The 21,328-nt window shown below is 45.6% G+C and overlaps 1 protein-coding gene and 1 long non-coding RNA gene across 3 annotated transcripts in view; one reads left to right on the forward strand and one right to left on the reverse strand.

Annotated features, from left to right (window-relative positions):
• The window catches only part of TAF7L (TATA-box binding protein associated factor 7 like), a 54,524-nt gene extending 51,780 nt beyond the window's left edge, over positions 1-2,744 (reverse strand). Inside the window, exon 1 of one of the 2 annotated variants that reach the window (XM_069748594.1) lies at positions 2,201-2,744. The gene's annotated coding sequence lies outside the window, so the exon portion shown is untranslated. Of the gene's footprint in view, positions 1-2,050 lie in introns of both variants that reach the window. The other variant, XM_069748595.1, reaches the window with a different exon arrangement.
• A 9,093-nt stretch (positions 2,745-11,837) lies between these two features.
• LOC138662709 (uncharacterized) lies at positions 11,838-21,065 on the forward strand. Its single transcript, XR_011318058.1, has 3 exons — positions 11,838-11,958; positions 13,612-13,860; positions 19,035-21,065. It is a non-coding gene; the product is annotated as an uncharacterized lncRNA (long non-coding RNA).
• Positions 21,066-21,328: the final 263 nt, after the last annotated feature.

A 21,328-nucleotide genomic window follows, 5' to 3' on the forward strand; every position in this document is an offset into this window, starting at 1 on the left:
CCCCCTCTATCACCAGCCATCACCTGACCACCAGTGCCCCCTCTATCACCAGCAGCCATCACCTGACCACCAGTGCCCCCTCTATCACCAGCCATCACCTCAACACCAGTGCACCCCTCTATCACCAGCCATCACCTGTCCACCAGTGCGCCCCTCTATCACCAGCCATCACCTGACCACCAGTGCGCCCCTCTATCACCAGCCATCACCTGACCACCAGTGCGCCCCTCTATCACCAGCCATCACCTGACCACCAGTGCCCCCTCTATCACCAGCAGCCATCACCTGACCACCAGTGCCCCCTCTATCACCAGCCATCACCTCAACACCAGTGCACCCCTCTATCACCAGCCATCACCTGTCCACCAGTGCACCCCTCTATCACCAGCCATCACCTGACCACCAGTGCGCCCCTCTATCACCAGCCATCACCTGACCACCAGTGCCCCCTCTATCACCAGCAGCCATCACCTGACCACCAGTGCCCCCTCTATCACCAGCCATCACCTCAACACCAGTGCACCCCTCTATCACCAGCCATCACCTGACCACCAGTGCGCCCCTCTATCACCAGCCATCACCTGACCACCAGTGCCCCCTCTATCACCAGCAGCCATCACCTGACCACCAGTGCCCCCTCTATCACCAGCCATCACCTCAACACCAGTGCACCCCTCTATCACCAGCCATCACCTGTCCACCCCTCTATCACCAGCCATCACCTGACCACCAGTGCGCCCCTCTATCACCAGCCATCACCTGACCACCAGTGCCCCCTCTATCACCAGCAGCCATCACCTGACCACCAGTGCCCCCTCTATCACCAGCCATCACCTCAACACCAGTGCACCCCTCTATCACCAGCCATCACCTGACCACCAGTGCGCCCCTCTATCACCAGCCATCACCTGACCACCAGTGCGCCCCTCTATCACCAGCCATCACCTGTCCACCAGTGCGCCCCTCTATCACCAGCCATCACCTGACCACCAGTGCGCCCCTCTATCACCAGCCATCACCTGACCACCAGTGCCCCCTCTATCACCAGCCATCACCTCAACACCAGTGCACCCCTCTATCACCAGCCATCACCTGTCCACCAGTGCACCCCTCTATCACCAGCCATCACCTGACCACCAGTGCGCCCCTCTATCACCAGCCATCACCTGACCACCAGTGCCCCCTCTATCACCAGCAGCCATCACCTGACCACCAGTGCCCCCTCTATCACCAGCCATCACCTCAACACCAGTGCACCCCTCTATCACCAGCCATCACCTGACCACCAGTGCGCCCCTCTATCACCAGCCATCACCTGACCACCAGTGCCCCCTCTATCACCAGCAGCCATCACCTGACCACCAGTGCCCCCTCTATCACCAGCCATCACCTCAACACCAGTGCACCCCTCTATCACCAGCCATCACCTGTCCACCCCTCTATCACCAGCCATCACCTGACCACCAGTGCGCCCCTCTATCACCAGCCATCACCTGACCACCAGTGCCCCCTCTATCACCAGCAGCCATCACCTGACCACCAGTGCCCCCTCTATCACCAGCCATCACCTCAACACCAGTGCACCCCTCTATCACCAGCCATCACCTGACCACCAGTGCGCCCCTCTATCACCAGCCATCACCTGACCACCAGTGCGCCCCTCTATCACCAGCCATCACCTGTCCACCAGTGCGCCCCTCTATCACCAGCCATCACCTGACCACCAGTGCGCCCCTCTATCACCAGCCATCACCTGACCACCAGTGCGCCCCTCTATCACCAGCCATCACCTGTCCACCAGTGCGCCCCTCTATCACCAGCCATCACCTGTCCACCAGTGCGCCCCTCTATCACCAGCCATCACCTGTCCACCAGTGCGCACCTCTATCACCAGCCATCACCTGACCACCAGTGCCCCCTCTATCACCAGCAGCCATCACCTGACCACCAGTGCCCCCTCTATCACCAGCAGCCATCTTGTTGCTCATGTTTCGGGCCTCTATGGGCAGCCTGGACCCCTATAAATTCTCCAGGGACACAGCGCACGCACCTGGGAATACGCAGCAGCACTATAAACACGTGAGAGCCAGTAGAAGCGGAGGATGCGTTACTCGGCACATTGCCCCCACAGGTGACCGGTGCCCTCCGTGCCCCGCGCTTCTTCCCCGCGGTGACAACAGACCCCGGACGGCGCACTCACCTTGTTGACGGAAGTCTCTCGGCCGGAGCTACGACCCGGAAGTGTTACCTGTGCCTAGCCTGCCGGTGTTCTATGAGGGCATGACGTCACCGGGGGGCGGGGCCGTATCCTAGTGACTGACTACTGGTGTTGAGGTCTGAGAGATGACACTGACTGAGGAGGAGCGGGGTCTCCACACACACAGGGCTCAGTGTGAGGGGGCGGGCGGATCAGTGGGCGTTCCTACATGGGGGCTGCACCGGGAACAGGGAGACTGTAATGTGTGGGGCAGGAGGGGGTGATGTTACCTTCGTGGGCTGGGTGCAGTAGTGGGGTCTGCGTGGGAAGAGAATGATGTGACCTACTGGGGGTCTGTGTGGGGAAACAAGGGTGATACTTAGTGGGGCTGCTTGGGAAAGGAGGGTTATGTTATGTGCATAGGCTGCTGGCTGGGTGGGGAGGCTAGGGGGCGCTGTTCCTCGGGTGGGGAAGCGGGGGGCGCTGTTCCTCGGGTGGGGAAGCGGAGGGCGCTGTTCCTCGGGGGGGCACCGCCACGTGACCAATCAGAAGCCGCGACGTCATTCCTCAGGTCCTAAATTCCTAGAATGAGGAGTTTAGTGCCTGAGAATGACGTCGCGGCTTCTGATTGGTCGCGTGGCGGTCACATGGGCGGCACGCGACCAATCAGAAGCCGCGATGTCATCCGCAGGTCCTGAAGGCGCTCATTTTAAACAAAGAAGCCTGCCGGTTACCCGCGTGATGTCCAGGGGCCGCCGGAGAGGTGAATATATCAATATTTTTTATTTTAATTCTTTATTTTACACATTAATATGGATCCCAGGGCCTGAAGGAGAGTTTCCTCTCCTTCAGACCCTGGGAACCATCAGGATCAGTGGCGTAACTACAAAGTTATGGGCCCCGGTGCGAACTTTTAAATGGGGCCCCCCACCATGCCAAAATATTTTCCACCCAAATTCACATTTTCCCTATTAATTTCGCATACTATAGCTTTATTGCAAAGTTGTATAGTGTGACCTCAGTTGCATAACTATCCGGTGCCCCATCCTGGTATATATTTGTCCCCCGTACTGCCATTGTTATGTAATGTATAAAAGAAAATAAACCATTATACTCATCAGGGGCTAACATAGAAGTCATGGGGAGACATATAAGAAGTATAATGCACCCCCATAGTCCTCCTTATAGTATAATACACTCCCCATAGTCCCCCATATAGTATTGTACACTCCTCAGTCCTCCATATAGTATAATACACTCCTCAGGCTCCGTATATTAAAATACACTCCTCATAGTGCTCCATATAGCATAATACACTCTTCGTAGTGCTCCATATAGTATAATACACTGCTCAGTCCTCCATATAGTATAATGCACCCCTCATAGTCCTCCATATAGTATAATACACTCCTCAGTCCTCCATTTAGTATTATACACTCCACATAGTCCTCCATATATTAAATATATTGGGACCGGAGCGTCGCGAGGAGCAGCGGGAAAGGCACCGAAAGGTGAAAATAGCACGATTTTTTTTTTTTTTTTAATTATTTTTAACATTAGATCTTTTTACTATTGATGCTGCATAGGCAGCATCAATAGTAAAAAGTTGGTCACACAGGGTTAATAGCAGCGGTAACAGACTGCATTACACCGTGTTATGCCACGGTGTAACGCAGTCCGTTTAACGGACTGCTAAACCGCTATGGGGGCACTGACTGGAGGGGAGTAGGGAGGGGCCAATTCGTGGCCGGACTGTGCCTGTCGAGGATTGGTCGCGGCCGGCTTTCCATGACAGACAAACAGACGGAAGTGACCCTTAGACGATTATATAGATAGATACTGCGACTATATACAGCAGTATCACCTATATAACGAATATGAAGTAGTCTATGCATTACACAGATGATACTGCAAATGTTGGATACACGTTATATATACTGCTACTGCTGTATATAATGATAGTATCACCTATATAATGTATATACAGCAATCTATACACATTCTATAGGAAATACTGCTACTGTATATACGTTATATATAGGTGATACTGCTGTGTGTGTGTGTATAAATACACCGTCCGCAGTGTCAACTATAACGAATATACACATCAGTAGCAGTATTGCCTATAGAATGTATATAGACTGCTGTATATACATTATATAGGTGATACTATCATTATATACAGAAGCAGCCAGTATCACATATATTGTATATACAGCAGTCTATATATATTTTACAGGAGATACTGCTACTGTATATACGTTATATATAGGTGATACTGCTGGGTATGTGTGTGTATATATACATACACCGTCCGCAGTGTCACCTATAACGAATATACCCATCAGTAGCAGTATTGCCTATAGAATGTATATAGACTGCTGTATATACATTATATAGGTGATACTATCATTATATACAGAAGCAGCCAGTATCACTTATATATTGTATATACAGCAGTCTATATACATTCTATAGGCAATACTACTACTGATGTGTATATACGTTAAATATAGGTGATACTGCTGTGTATATATGTACGTGTGTGTGTGTATATATATATACACACACACACACCAGTATGGCCTATATAACGAATATACACATCAATAGCAGTATTTCCTATATAATGTATATAGACATATATATACACATTATATAGGTGATACTGCTGTATATAATCACTGTATCACCTATATAATGTATGTATAGCAGTCTATATACATTATATAGTGAATACTGCTACTGATGTGTATATACGTTATATAGGTGATACTGCTGTGTATATATGTACGGGTGTATATATATATGTATATATATATATATATATATACACACACCGCAGTGTCACCTATACAATCTATATAAATTAGTAGCAGCATTCCCTATATAATGTATATAGGCTGCTATACATAGATTACATAGGTGATACAGTGATTATATACAGCAGTATCACCTATATAATGTGTATATAGCAGTCTTTACACATTATATAGGTGCAACTGCTGTATATACACATTAAAAAAAAAATCATCGTGGGACTTACCCAGGTCCCTGAGATGGGGGGGAGGTAGGATAAAGGGCTGAGGTGGGTCGGGTCCCAGCATCGGCGGTAGAGGATCCCAGGCAGGCTGGCAGCATTGGTGAGAGGCAGAGCAGTCTTCTCTGACGCTGGTTCAGGCCGGCCAGCGTCAGACACACAGGTGGAGGTTCCAGCGTCGGCTGTAGAGGATCCAGGCCGCAGCCAGGCAGCATTGGCGAGCACGCAGTCTTCTCTGACGCTGGTTCAGGCCGGCCAGCGTCAGACACAGGTGGAGGCGCGCGCCCTACTGCGCGCCAGCCTTTTCAAATATAGCAGTGTGCACGCGGGGTCTCCTGCTTGCCCGCGCTCGCAAGGGCAGCAGCAGCAGACGAGCACACGCAGGCGGCAGGATCAAAGACCGCGGCCATGCTCATTGCTCCCGCGACCCGCACTGACGCCGGCCGCCGTGGGTGGCCCTTGTCAGTGGGAGCAACTAAACACGAGCATACAGGAACATTTAAAGGGCCGGCTGGAGGGATAGTGCGCGCCGCTATGTAGTATCGCTGCCGGTCTGACCTGCCGGGCCCCGTCGCAGTGGCGACCGCTGCGACCGCGGTAGTTACGCCACTGATCAGGATACCATCCGATATTTGTGTCCCATTGACTTGTATTGGTATCGGATATCGGTATCGGCGATATCCGATACTTTTCGGGTATCGGCCGATACTATCCGATACCGATACTTTCAAGTATCGGACGGTATCGCTCAACACTAGTCATCACCCGTTATAGTATACATCAAATTTTATTGAAGAAACCTCCCAATGATAAAAGTATAATCTCCAAAATGAATAAAAACTCAAAATGCACTGTTCCAAATTATTAGGAACAGTAGAAATTCTAAACATTTGATATGTTTTAAATATCTGAAAATGCTCATTTGTAGCATTAGGAGGTCACATTCACTGAACAAAAAAAGCTATTTAACTCCAAAACATCATAACAGGCCAAGTTACATGTTAACATAGGAACCCTTCTTTGATATCACCTTCACAATTCTTGCATCCATTGAACTTGTGAGTTTTTGGAGAGTTTCTGCTTGTATTTCTTTGCATGATGTCAGAATAGCTTCCCAGAGCTGCTGTTTTGATGTGAACGGCCTCCCACCCTCATAGATCTTTTGCTTGATGATACTCCAAAGCTTCTCTATAGGGTTGAGGTCAGGAGAAGATGGTGGCCACACCATGAGTTTATCTCCTTTTATACCCATAGCAGCCAATGACTCAGAGGGATTCTTTGCAGCATGAGATGGGGCATTGTCAGCATGAAGATGATTTTGCTTCTGAAGGCATGTTTCTGCTTTTTATACCATGGAAGAAAGTGGTCATTTTCACACCTTCAGGAACCTTAAAGGGCCCTACCACCTGTTTCCTCGTGATTCTGGCCCAAAACATGACTCCTCCACCTCCTTGCTGATGTTGCAGTCTTGTTGGGACATGGTGGCCATGCACCAACCATCCACTACTCCATCCATCTGGACCATCCAGAGATGCTCGACACTCCTCAGTAAACAAGACTGTTTGAAAATTAGTCTTCATGTACGTCTGGGCCCACTGCAACCGTTTCTGCTTGTGAACACTGTTTAGGGGTGGCTGAATAGTAGGTTTATGCACCACAGCAAGCCTTTGAAGGATCCTACACCTTGAGGTTCAAGGGACTCCAGAGACACCAGCAGCTTCAAATAACTGCTGCTTTGTAATGGTGTTTTGGCAGCTGCTCTCTAAATCCAACGAATTTGTCTGGCAGAAACCTTCCTCATTATGCCTTTATCTGCATGAACTCTGTCTGTGCTCTGTTTCAGTCACAAATCTCTTCACATTATGATGATCACTCTTAATTTTTTGTGAAATATCTAATGTTTTCATACCTTTCCATGGCATTGCACTATTTAACGCTTTTCAGCTGCAGAGAGATCCTTTTTATTTCCCATATTGCTTGAAACCTGTGGCCTGCTTAACCCCTTTACCCCCAAGGGTGGTTTGCACGTTAATGACCGGGCCAATTTTTACAATTCTGACCACTGTCCCTTTATGAGGTTATAACTCTGGAACGCTTCAACGGATCCCAGTGATTCTGACATTGTTTTCTCGTGACATATTGTACTTCATGTACTTTGAATTTTTATGCAATTAAATCAGAGATATGTCACACAAAATACTTAATAAGTAACATTTCCCACATGTCTACTTTACATCAGCACAATTTTGGAACCAAAATTTTTTTTTGTTAGGGAGTTATAAGGGTTAAAAGTTGACCAGCAATTTCTCATTTCTACAACACCATTTTTTTTAGGGACCACATCACATTTGAAGTCATTTTGAGGGGTCTATATGATAGAAAATACCCAAGTGTGACACCATTCTAAAAACTGCACCCCTCAAGGTGCTCAAAACCACATTCAAGAAGTTTATTAACCCTTCAGGTGTTTCACAGGAATTTTTGGAATGTTTAAATAAAAATGAACATTTAACTTTTTTTCACAAAAAATTTACTTCAGCTCCAATTTGTTTTATTTTCCCAAGTGTAACAGGAGAAAATGGACCCCAAAAGTTGTTGTAAAATTTGTCCTGAGCACGCTGATACCCCATATGTGGGGGTAAACCACTGTTTGGGCGCTTGACAGAGCGCGGAAGCGAAGGTGCGCCATTTGACTTTTCAAAGCAAAATTGACTGGAATTGAGATGGGACACCATGTTGCGTTTGGAGAGCCCCTGATGTGCCTAAACATTGAAACCCCCCACAAGTGACACCATTTTGGAAAGTAGACCCCCTAAGGAACTTATTTAGATGTGTGGTGAGCACTTTGACGCACCAAGTGCTTTACAGAAGTTTATAATGCAGAACCGTAAAAATAAAAAAATCATATTTTTTCACAAAAATTATCTTTTCGCCCCCAATTTTTTATTTTCCCAAGAGTAAGAGAAGAATTTGGACCCCAAAAGTTGTTGTACAATTTGTCCTGAGTACGCTGATACCCCATATGTGGGGGTCAACCACTGTTTGGGCGCATGGGAGAGCCCGGAAGGGAAGGAGCGCCGTTTGACTTTTCAATGCAAAATTGACAGGAATTGAGATGGGACGCCATGTTGCATTTGGAGAGCCACTGAGGTGCCTAAACATTGAAACCCCCCACAAGTGACACCATTTTGGAAAGTAGAACCCCTAAGGAACTTATCTAGATGTGTGGTGAGCGCTTTGACCCACCAAGGGCTTCACAGAAGTTTATAATGCAGAGCCATAAAAATAAAACAAAATTTTTTTCCCACAAAAATTATTTTTTAGCCCCCAGTTTTGTATTTTCCCGAGGGTAACAGGAGAAATTGCACCTCAAAATTTGTTGTTCAATTTGTCCAGAGTGCGCTGATACCCCATATGTGGGGGGAATGTTATGACCTGGTGGTCAGGACTATAATGGACCTGATGGTTAAGAGCACACGGAATGACCTGATACTTACTGATAATAAAGGACGAGCTCTGGGACGTGGGAACTCTGCTGACCGCAATCCCTAATCCTATCACACACACTAGAAATAGCCGTGGATTGCTCCTAACGCTCCCTATGCAACTCGGCACAGCCTAAGGAACTAGCTAGCCCTGAAGATAGAAAAATAAAGCCTACCTTGCCTCAGAGAAATTCCCCAAAGGAAAAGGCAGCCCCCCACATATAATGACTGTGAGTAAAGATGAAAATACAAACACAGAGATGAAATAGATTTAGCAAAGTGAGGCCCGACTTACTGAACAGACCGAGGATAGGAAAGGTTGCTTTGCGGTCAGCACAAAAACCTACAAAAAGACCACGCAGAGGGCGCAAAAAGACCCTCCGCACCGACTCACGGTGCGGAGGCGCTCCCTCTGCGTCCCAGAGCTTCCAGCAAGCAAGACAACAATCAAAAATAGCAAGCTGGACAGAAAAATAGCAAACCAAAGGAAAACAAGCAGGAACTTAGCTTCTGCTGGGAAGACAGGTCACAAGAACGATCCAGGAGTGAACTAGACCAATGCTGGAACATTGACAGGTGGCATGGAGCAAAGATCTACGTGGAGTTAAATAGAGCAGCCAGCTAACGAATTAACCTTGTCACCTGTGGAAGGAAACTCAGAAATACCCACAGCCACCAGAGGAATTCCATGGATAGAACCAGCCGAAGTACCATTCATGACCACAGGAGGGAGCCCGACAACAGAATTCACAACAGGGGAACCACTGTTTGGGCGCATGGAAGGGCTCGGAAGGGAAGGAGCGCCATTTGGAATGCAGACTTAGATGGAATGGTCTGCAGGCGTCACATTGCGTTTGCAGAGCCCCTAATGTACCTAAACAGTAGAAACCCCCCACAAGTGACCCCATATTGGAAACTAGACCCCCCAAGGAACTTATCTAGATGTGTTGTGAGAACTTTGAGCCCCCAAGTGTTTCACTACAGTTTATAACGCAGAGCCGTGAAAATAAAAAATCTTTTTTTTTTCCCACAAAAATTATTTTTTAGCCCCCAGTTTTGTATTTTCCCAAGGGTAACAGAGTTGTTGTCCAATTTGTCCTGAGTACGCTGATACCCCATATGTTGGGGTAAACCCCTGTTTGGGCACACGGGAGAGCTCGGATGGGAAGGAGCACTGTTTTACTTTTTCAACGCAGAATTGGCTGGAATTGAGATCGGATGCCATGTCGCGTTTGAAGAGCCCCTGATGTGCCTAAACAGTGGAAACCCCCCCAAATTATTACTGAAACCCTAATCCAAACAAACCCCTAACCCCAACAGTAACCCTAACCACACCTCTAACCCTGACACACCCCTAACCCTAATCCCAACCCTATTCCCAACCGTAAATGTAATCTAAACCCTAACCGTAACTTTAGCCCCAACCCTAATTGTAGCCTTAACCCAAGCCCTAACCCTAGCCCTAACCCTAATGGGAAAATGGAAATAAATACATTTTTTTAATTTTTCCCTAACTAAGGGGGTGATGAAGGGGGGTTTGATTTACTTTTATAGCGAGTTTTTTAGCAGATTTTTATGATTGGCAGCCGTCACACACTGAAAGACGCTTTTTATTGCAAAAAAATATTTTTTTGCGTTACCACATTTTGAGAGCTATAATTTTTCCATATTTTGGTCCACAAAGTCATGTGAGGTCTTGTTTTTTGCGGGACGAGTTGACGTTTTTATTGGTAACATTTTCTGGCACGTGACATTTTTTGATCGCTTTTTATTCCGATTTTTGTGAGGCAGAATGACTAAAAACCAGCTATTCATGAATTTCTTTTGGGGGAGGGGTTTATACCGTTTCGCGTTTGGTAAAATTGATAAAGCAGTTTTATTCTTTGGGTCAGTACGATTACAGCGATACCTCAATTATATCATTTTTTTATGTTTTGGCGCTTTTATACGATAAAAACTATTTTATAGAAAAAATAATAATTTTTGCATCGCTTTATTCTCAGGACTATAACTTTTTTATTTTTTGCTGATGATGCTGTTTGGCAGCTTGTTTTTTTGTGGGACAAGATGAAGTTTTCAGGCGGTACTATGGTTATTTATATCCGTCTTTTTGATCGCGTGTTATTCCACTTTTTGTTTGGCGGTATGATAATAAAGCGTTGTTTTTTGTCTCTTTTTTTTTTTTCTTACGGTGTTTACTGAAGGGGTTAACTAGTGGGCCAGTTTTACAGGTCGGGTCGTTACGGATGCGGCGATACTAAATATGTGTACTTTTATTGTTTGTTTTTTTTTATTTAGATAAAGAAATGTATTTATGGGAATAATATTTTTTCTTTTTTTCATTATTTAGGTTTTTGTTTTTTTTTTACACATTTGGAAATTTTTTTTTTAACTTTTTTACTTTGCCCCAGGGGGGGACATCACAGATTGATGATCTGACAGTTTGCATAGCACTCTGTCAGATCACCGATCTGACTTACAGTGCTGCAGGCTTCACAGTCCCTGCTCTAAGCAGGCTCTGTGAAGCCACCTCCCTCCCTGCAGGACCCGGATGCCGCGGCCATTTTGGATCAGGGCCTGGAGCAGGGAGGTGAGGAGACCCTCGCAGCAACGCGATCACATCGCGTTGCTGCGGTGGGCTCAGGGAAGCCCGCAGGGAGCCCCCTCCCTGCGGGAAGCTTCCCTATACCGCCGGCCCGTGACCGCTCCTGGCACATAGTGCCGAATGTCAGCTGCGATAGGCAGCTGACACCCGGCCGCGATCGGCCCCGCTCCCCCCGTGAGAGCGGCCGATCGCATATGACGTACTATCCCGTCGGTGGTCATAGGGGCCCACCCCACCTCGACGGGATAGTACGTCTAATGTCAGAAAGGGGTTAATAATGTGGAACATAATTTTTAAGTAGTTTTCCTTTAATTAGAATCACCTGGAAAACTATTTATCACATGTGTTTAAGATTGATTTCAGTGATCCATTGAGCCCTGAGACACAATACCATCCACGAGTTTATTTGAAAAACAAAACAATTACATTTTTATGACACTTAAATCCAATAATAATTTGGAACACAGTGTATGAGCTGAATTTTTATTTCAATAATTATACATCTTGGTGTGATATCAGTGAAGAGTAATTGCACGTTGATCTCTTTCAGGGTGTGTTCACACATTGTTTCCCCAGCAAATCGCAATCTGCAGCAAAGTCCTCACATGTAGACCCGCACTAAATCCTTCAGGTCTCACTGAAAACTTTTTTTATGTCTTTTTTATGTCTTCATCTTCAACCTTTAAAAAAGAACAAATAACGATCCTTGCTTATGCAGCCAATGTATTAGGTCCCACAAGTGTTTCTTGGTGTATCCCGGCTGCTGTGGTGACTTCGCTTTATATGTGGCCATTACAGCCTAATCAGTTGTGCAGGTCATATATGGAGCAAATTATTCTTTTACATATATTTTTTTTAAGAGACATAATCTGCTTTTCGCTGAGGGTCTGACTGATGGTGCTGCCACTGTGTCTTAGGACTCTGGCAGAAGTCACGCTGCATGTTGTACAGATAGATAAAAGATCTCCTCTTAGAAATTTTGAGGGGTATTTTTAGTCGATGAGGAGAACATACCGTATTTTTCGGACTAAAAGACGCACTTTTTCCCCCCCAAAAAAGGGGGGAAAATGGGGGGTGCGTCTAATAGTCGCAATGCAGGCTTACCTAGGTGGCAGAGGTGCGGTGGCAGAGGTGCGGTTGCGGGGGTGTGGCGGCAGAGGAGGCGCAGTAAGCGGGGTCCCTTTCCCCGGTATGGTGATGCAGCAGGCCCGGTATGCAGCAGAGCCGGGTGAATCCTCTTGTTATCGGTGGTGGCGGCCATTTTCCGGGGGCCGCGCGTGCGCAGATGGAGCGCTCTGCTTCCCGGGGCTTCAGGAAAATGGCCGCCGCGATCTCCATCTGCGCACGCACGGCCTCCCGCAGCCATTTTCCTGAAGCCCCGGGAGCAGAGCGCTTCATCTGCACACGCGCGGCCTCAGGAAGATGGCCGCGCCCACCGATAACAAGAGGATTCACCCGGCTCTGCTGCATCACCCCCGCCACCGCACCTCTGCCACCGCACCTCTGCCACCTAGGTAAGCCTGCATGGTAAGCCAGGGACCCCTCTCACGCCATACCTCTCACTGCACCTCCTGATCCCAGCACCTCCTGATCCCAGCACCTCCTGACCCCAGCACCTTCTCATCCCAGCACCTCCTGATCCCAGCACCTCCTGATCCCAGCACCTCCTCATCCCAGCACCTCCTCATCCCAGCACCTCCTCATCCCAGCACCTCCTCATCCCAGCACCTCCTCATCCCAGCATCACCCCACCTCTGCCGACACCTTGCCTCCTGTGACCCTGCTCTGCCACCGCCATCCCTCAGGTAAGATACTGTAAATTCGGACAATAAGACGGACCCCCATCTTATAAAAAATCTTTTTTTCTGCAATTTTCACCCCAAATTTGGGGTGCGTCTTATGGTCCGGTGCGTCTTGTAGTCCGAAAAATACGGTAATTTGCAGCAACTCAAACCTAGAGTACATGTATAGGTTTACATAATACTATTAATGAGAAGAAACTATCTTATAACAATGCTATTGTGAAGAGCAGAACAAAAATGATTACCTCAATGAACAAAAATAAAAAAAAGAATTTGTGATAAATATTGACCTGTCCATTCAAGGACATTTTAGCTATAGTATGAAATCCTGTATTTCTTGTCTGTGGAATTGCCTTTGTACTGTTTGTTGTGAAACTGCCGCCCACGAAACTGTTTTCTTTTCTTTCTTTCCTGTTTTGTCTCTTTGTTTAAACATGCAAAACTTGTATAACCACTAAACCTACTGAAACAACTATATAAAGAAGGGATAGCACCTTGATGGCAGGCGTGTTTCAGAGACTTCCCAGTGATACACTATACAAGACGTGTCTTGTGTATTATTTCTGGTGATTCCCCACTTCCAAAGGCTGCTCCGACTGAGTGTGACCCCGACATTTCCTGGCGCCCGAACAGGGACCCGAGGTCTGTGTATTCCTTCAAGAACACCGGCAGAATACGAACGAAAAGAGAATCTGGGATAATGGACGGCAGATGAACAAAAACCTGGCCAGGTAAGAGACACTGTTAGATCTCTTATATCTGCCCTGCACTGTCCGTAAGATTTTCTGTGTCGTGTTCTTTAGCGGGTAGTTCTAGTAGAGGAGGATACCTATAGCTCGGGTTCTTGAACTATTTAGGAATTGATCACCTCACGGAGAACGGCATTGAATGAGAGTGAATGTGAATAGAAGGTGTGTGGAAGTTGGGAATAGCCCTATAAGCCGCCCAGGGGGTTGAAACAGAAGAAGTGACTGTCCCACTGGGCAACGTGGTTGCGTCCTTTCGGGGAGACCTCCGCGCCTATGTTCAATCTCTGATCCTGTCTTTGACAAAAACCTGGTGACGGATAAGTGTATGATAGTATGAGCCCAGGACAGATAAATTAGCCTGGGACAAGAATACGTTGTATGTGATAGTATAAGCCCAGGACAGATAAATTAGCCTGGGACAAGATACGTTGTATGTTCTTTTTCTTTTTCTGTCTGGTTGCATTTGTGTTGTTTGCTATAGGTGTAGGAATCAGGATTTTCTTACATCAACACAGTTTAAACATCCTAGCTCCTTAGGAAGAAGGTAACGAGGTATTCTCATACCCAAACGCCACCTAGGGCAAGAAAAAGACATCCTAGCTCCTTAGGAAGAAGGTAACGAGGTATTCTCATACCCAAACGCCACCTAGGGCAAGAAAGCTCAGGATAAGAAAATGGGGAATAAGCAAACAAAGTCGGAACCAGAAGAATTAGATATCTATACTATCATAAAGGAGAGAAGTGGTGAAGATGCCATTAAGGGGCTGAAAAAGATTTTTAGTAAGTTTGGAGTTACTAGGGCAGAAGCTTTTAGTAGAAAACTATGGGAAGGAATTCAGGAAAGGAAAAAAGGCATAATCAGAGACAAGAAATGGATAGATCAGATCCAAGCATTGATTGATGTCTCTAGGGTAGCAGAAAATGAGGGATGGACATATAATCAACAGAGTAAAAAGTGGTGTATTAGACCCACAGGCTGTGGAGAAAAACAAAATGTGGAATCTAAAAATACCCCACCCCCATACCTTAACCCACATGCCCCATCTTTTCTCCAAACACCACCTCAAAGTTTAGCCGGACCAGGAGGATGGGTATGTCCGCACTGTGGACAACAAAATCCAGACTGGAGAAATGATTGCCTAGCCTGTGGTACACCTAGACATGGCGCTGTACTTGCCCCTGTTAGGGTAGTACCAAGACCCTTTAGGGAACCTGGTGCTGACGGAGTAATGGGAACTAGATATCACCAAACTCGACAATATTTCCCTTGGTCCCCCGCTGAAGGCATGTCTCTCTTGCATAACGCACCAGATCCCACCCAGTGTCCAGTTAGATTTGCACAATATATGCAGCAAATTATGCAGACTCACGCTGGAGTTTGGGCAGATGGAGAAGAATTATGTAGAATGAAAATGACTCCTGGACTCTTCCAGGAGCTATTAGCAAATCTACAGGTACATAGGCCCCAAGCAGGAGATGGTGCCTTACAAACGATAGAATCAGGTACACAATTTGTAGATCACTTAATGGTTTTCATGAGGGAGAGACAGAAGCAGAGAGGAACAACGGGAGTGGTGGCTCAGAAATCTGGACAATCAGTAGACGAATATTATCTAAGTGTAGAAAATAATTTCAGAGATGAAGGCATGGATCTAACCGCTCCAGGAATGATGAGGTTAGTTACAAAAACCTTTATAGATGGATTGTCTCCAAAAGTGAAGGAAAAGCTTAAGGCCGCAACCCCTGATTGGAGAACCTTGGAAGACCCACACCTGGCTAGACAGAAAGCTGTAGGGATAGAAATGGACTTAAGAGAAAATTCTAAGCCAGTAAGAATTGCACAGGCTAATACTGGCTCTGCTAATCAAAAGTTTACTTGTCATTACTGTAAGAAGCCAGGACATTTCCAAAGGGAATGTAGGAAGAGAAAAGCAGATATAGATTCAGGAACCTTTGTACCCAAAAATAGGATAAATAACCCAGTGCCTGATCAAACAGACAGCTCAGAATGACTGAAAGTTATGCAGGTCTCTCTTCCTTCTAGAAGACCAATAATACAAGTTGAAGTTGAGGGTAAAATGTACCTTTTCTGATAGATACGGGAGCAACATCCTCCATTTTAAATCAGGACTTTTTACCATATCCTGACAATATACCATATGTTAGAATACAGGCAATGGAGGATTTTCCCGAAATTTACACTCAACAAGCAAAAATTGACTTGTCTCGGGTTCCTGACAGCCTATGGGCAAAAGGAGACACTGATGTAGGATTTTTATCAGTAGCTCCTATACTGTTAGAAACTGCCCCGGGAACCATATTACCTCAGCTTAGGCAATACCCCATCAGCGCCCAGCAAGAACAGGCGATTTCTCAACAAATTCAGGATTATGTGTTACAAGGTGTTTTGGTAGAAATCAGGTCACCCGCCAATACACCCTTATATCCTGTTAAAAAGAAAGTGTCCTCCAAAGAAACTATGGTGAAATATCGCATGGTGCACGACTTACGGGAAATCAATAAGGTTTTGGCACCGGTCACCCCTGTGGTACCGAATCCTCATACCTTACTGTCTCAAATTCCCAGCACTGCTGCATATGTAATTGACTTATCAAACGCATTTTTTTCTGTGCCACTACATAAGAACTGTTGGCATTTGTTTGCCTTTACATTCAAGGGTAAACAATTAGCATGGACAAGATTGCCACAAGGTATGGTACACTCACCAACTTTGTACTCTGAAGCAATGCAGACCGTGCTAAAAAATTTCATTCCAGAACCAGGAGTAGTCATTCTACAGTATGTAGATGACTTACTTATTTGTTGCCCTGATGAGCAGACGGCAGTTACCTCAACTGTTAATTTCTTAATTTTCCTAGCGCAAGAAGGCTGTAAAGTAAATAGACAGAAACTCCAGGCTTGTCAACAAACAGTCGTGTTTTTAGGTCACTGCATATCACAGGGCATCAGACACCTCACACCTCAACGTACGGAAGCCATACGTAACATGCTTGAACCCAGGAATCACAAACAGCTGCGTGCTTTCCTAGGTATTGTTTCACACTGTAGACAGTGGATCATACATGCAAGTCAACTCATGCAGCCTTTATATGACTGTATTGCCAACACACCATATTCACTCAGTGAAGAGGCTAAACAGTCATTTTCCTCTTTGAAAACAGCACTGGTATCAGCTCCGGCTTTGGGACTCCCAGACTACACTAAACCTTTTCAATTGATGGCAGCTGAGATATCCTCACATGCTACAGGGGTGCTCACACAAAAACATGGAAACAAACAGAGACCTGTGGCATACATATCAGCTCATCTGGACCCTGTAGCTAGAGCCGCACCTTCTTGTGTAAGAGTAGTAGCCGCAATTTCACTGTTATTAGATAAAGCTTCTGAGATTGTTCTTGATCACCCACTTCTAGTTCAGACCACTCATGATGTACATGGCATTCTTAACCAGGTCCAACCTAAACATATTTCAATGGCCAGACACCTCCGTCTCCAATGTTCCCTACTACTGCCGCCCAACATTTCCTTTGCCAGGATTCAGACTCTTAATCTCGCGTCTTTGCTCCCTTTAGAGTCTGAGGGGGGTACCATACCTGAGGAAACTGCACTCTCCAACTCCTTTGAAACTGCACTCTCCAACTCCTTTGACCCATCAAAGTCAATGCATGATTGTGTACAATTAATGGAACAAGAGACTCAGGGCTTATGTAATGTACGTGACAAGCCACTCTGTAATGCTACATTTGAACTTTTTATAGATGGCAGTAGATATGCAGATATGAATGGACAATTTCATACAGGTTATGCGGTAGTAACTCAGCATGAAGTGCTGAAAGCAGAACCTCTCCCTGCTAATCAGTCTGCACAAGAAGCAGAACTTACGGCATTAGTTGAAGCTCTAAAAATAGCCAAAGATCAGACAGCAAACATATACACTGATTCTAGATATGCACATGGCATTATTTTCGATTTTGGCGTAATATGGAGAGCCAGAGGTTATATGACTGCTTCAGGCCAACCTGTTAAACATGCCTCCCTCATTAGACAGATTCTGGAGGCAGCACAAGAAACTAAAGAAATAGCGGTGATAAAGGTAGCTGCACATGTGAGACTCGACACCGAGGAAGCCAGGGGTAACGATAAAGCCGATAAGGCAGCAAAACAGGCAGCACGTAAACCCTTACATCATGCCCACACACTAGATAGCTCTGAAGATGATGAGGAAAGATTGAAGGAAGCTCAGAAACAGGTAGACGACGAAGAACGAGGGCAGTGGCAGAAAAAAGGGGCAGAAGATCAGCAAGGATTATGGAAAAAAGGAACTTTGTTGTGTTTACCCAGAGCCTGGTACCCCGCAGTGGCAAGTGACCTCCACCTACCCACGCATGTGTCCGCAAATGGTATGACGCTCAAGGTAAAAGAAAGGTGGTTGGCTCCAGGCTTTGGTAATTTTGCTCGGAACATGTGTGCTGCATGCGCTATATGCCTGGCACACAATCCAGGTCAGGCCATTAAAACCCCAACCAAGCATCATGTAAGACCACTGTATCCCTTTCAAAGACTCCAGATCGACTACATCCAACTTCCTAGGTACAATGGATACGAATATGTGCTTGTGTGTGTGGACATGTTCTCAGGGTGGCCAGAGGCTTATCCAGTTCGTAAAGCCTCAGCAAAAACTACTGCCATTAAAATAGCACATGAACTGATACCCCGTTACGGCATGCCTGAGGTGATCGAGTCAGATAGGGGTACCCATTTTACTGGGGAAATATTCCAGAATGTTATGAAAATGTTGGGAGTAGAAAACCAGTTTCACACTCCATATCATCCACAGAGTTCAGGTAAAGTGGAAAGATTAAATGGGACAATAAAATTAAAAATCCAGAAGGCCATGGCAGAAACAGGAAAGCCTTGGACCGAGTGTCTACCACTTGCCCTGTATTCCATCCGAAACACCCCAAGGGGGAAGGCTAAGCTGTCACCACATGAGATTCTTTTTGGTAGAGCAGCAAATTTGGGTTGTTATTTTCCACAACAACTGATGTTGAATACTGAGACTTTAACTGCTTATGTACAAGAATTACAAAAACGTTTAAGTAAAGTGCATTCGCAAGTTTTTGCTTCCCTTCCAGATCCAGAAAATCTCGAAGGAGGCCACAAGTTGGAACCTGGTGATCAAGTCTACGTGAAAAGACACACCAGAAAGACTCTGGAACCGAGATTTGACGGACCTTTCCAAGTCCTGTTAACAACTCCAACAGCAGTCAAGCTTGAAGGAAAGGCATCATGGATACATGCAAGCCATTGCAAAAAAGCAGTATAAGACTCATGATATTGATGTTAATAATGTTAACCTCAACGGAGGCATGGGAAAGACTGAATTCTCTAGCCCCTTTGAACAATAGATTCGTACAACATCATAGAAAATTAGTGCATGACTTGTTAAATAATACGCAACCCCTGGCAGATTGTTGGATCTGTACCCATTCACCAGTATCAGCCACAAGTATACCTTTTCTAGCAGTTCCCGTGTCAGCTGAAGAAATATTCGCTTGGCCTAATTGTTCAGACAACCTGGCCAACAACCAACCTGGCAATACTAGACTATGGAATACTACAATCGCCATACCAATTGTGGGATGGGTAGAATTTCCTTGGTGGCAGGGCAATCTTACAGGAAAAATAGACAACTTACAATATTTAGCATTCAAGGGAGGAAAATGGGTACCTAGGAATAAGACTGGATTAACTGATTTAGGACAGGTCCCCACTGAAAATCTACAGCTCAGTTTCAGTACAACCACCCCTTCCTCTGATGCTTTCAAACCTACAGTATTGGAAAGATACATACATAATAGAAAATGGGAACATTCTGAGTTGTTCCCCCAAGGTGATGCAAACAGTTGTACAAGTAAGCCGGGGAACCTGGTTTGTAATGAATCCAATGAGTATGTCAACGGAATGCATGTATGTGGGAATCCCGCAGCCGGGTACTGTAGCCCCTTGGGACAAAAACCCTCTTGGTGTATGCTTCAGAATGTATCTAGTTTTGTGGATTTGGCTCACAGATTGGTATTGCAGCACTCAGCTTTGTGGGATCTGCCTGAGGGTACATTTTGGATATGCGGAGAAGGAGCATATAAATGGCTTCCCGTAGGTATAAAGGGTACTTGTACATTAGGACGCCTAACCCCGGCTACTTTCATAATTTCAAATAAACAAGTGAATATGCAAGCCGTGCCCAAGCACACACTGTATAAAAGAGCTGCAGATAACTCACCACGTCCCTCGGGGAGGCCGCATATAGTACAAATGGGAATTCCCAACAAAATTGCTAGTACCATTTTTATTTATCCTATGTTAACACAAATGTGGGATAAATTAGTTAGAGCCACGGATTATCTAGATGATCAGATTTTATATTGGACATATTAAATACTAGTATAGCTGTACAGAATCAGCTTATAATAGTCACTAACCAACATACCCTGGTATTGGATTACCTAACTGCCTCACAAGGGGGTATGTGTCAAATCATCGGACCCACCTGCTGTCATTATATAGACCCGAATAGTACTATGAGTATGAGATTTAAATTAAAAGACGTACAACGACTCAGGGATCGGTGGGTGGGTTACCGGGATTATGCAAAGCCTAATACATACAGTTATGGTTATTGTAATTATATATGTATTATTCAAGGTTGTACTCAAGGGTATCTCGGTATGCACAAAGAAATTTTGTGTAATGGATGCGAGAATATAAAGTTTTTTTTAATATCACAAAAAGAATGACTAAAATGATCGACAAGGTTTTGAATGGAATATGTCAAAGGGGGGATTGTGAAGAGCAGAACAAAAATGATTACCTCAATGAACAAAAATAAAAAGAATTTGTGATAAATATTGACCTGTCCATTCAAGGACATTTTAGCTATAGTATGAAATCCTGTATTTCTTGTCTGTGGAATTGCCTTTGTACTGTTTGTTGTGAAACTGCCGCCCACGAAACTGTTTTCTTTTCTTTTCTTTCTTTCCTGTTTTGTCTCTTTGTTTAAACATGCAAAACTTGTATAACCACTAAACCTACTGAAACAACTATATAAAGAAGGGATAGCACCTTGAAGGCAGGCGTGCTTCAGAGACTTCCCAGTGATACACTATACAAGACGTGTCTTGTGTATTATTTCTGGTGATTCCCCACTTCCAAAGGCTGCTTCGACTGAGTGTGACCCCGACACTATCAAGCATGACTAGAGAGAATTTGTTTTCTCTGGACAACCTCTTTATCGCCCATCCTACCTGGCAGAATACGGCGCTCATCTCCCATCCTGCCTGGCGGAATACGGCGCTCATCTCCCATCCTGCCTGGTGGAATACGGCGCTCATCTCCCATCCTGCCTGGCGGAATACGGCACTAATCGCCC

The sequence above is a fragment of the Ranitomeya imitator genome, chromosome 2, assembly GCF_032444005.1.
Source record: "Ranitomeya imitator isolate aRanImi1 chromosome 2, aRanImi1.pri, whole genome shotgun sequence".
In the NCBI taxonomy this organism is placed as follows: Eukaryota; Metazoa; Chordata; class Amphibia; order Anura; family Dendrobatidae; genus Ranitomeya; species Ranitomeya imitator.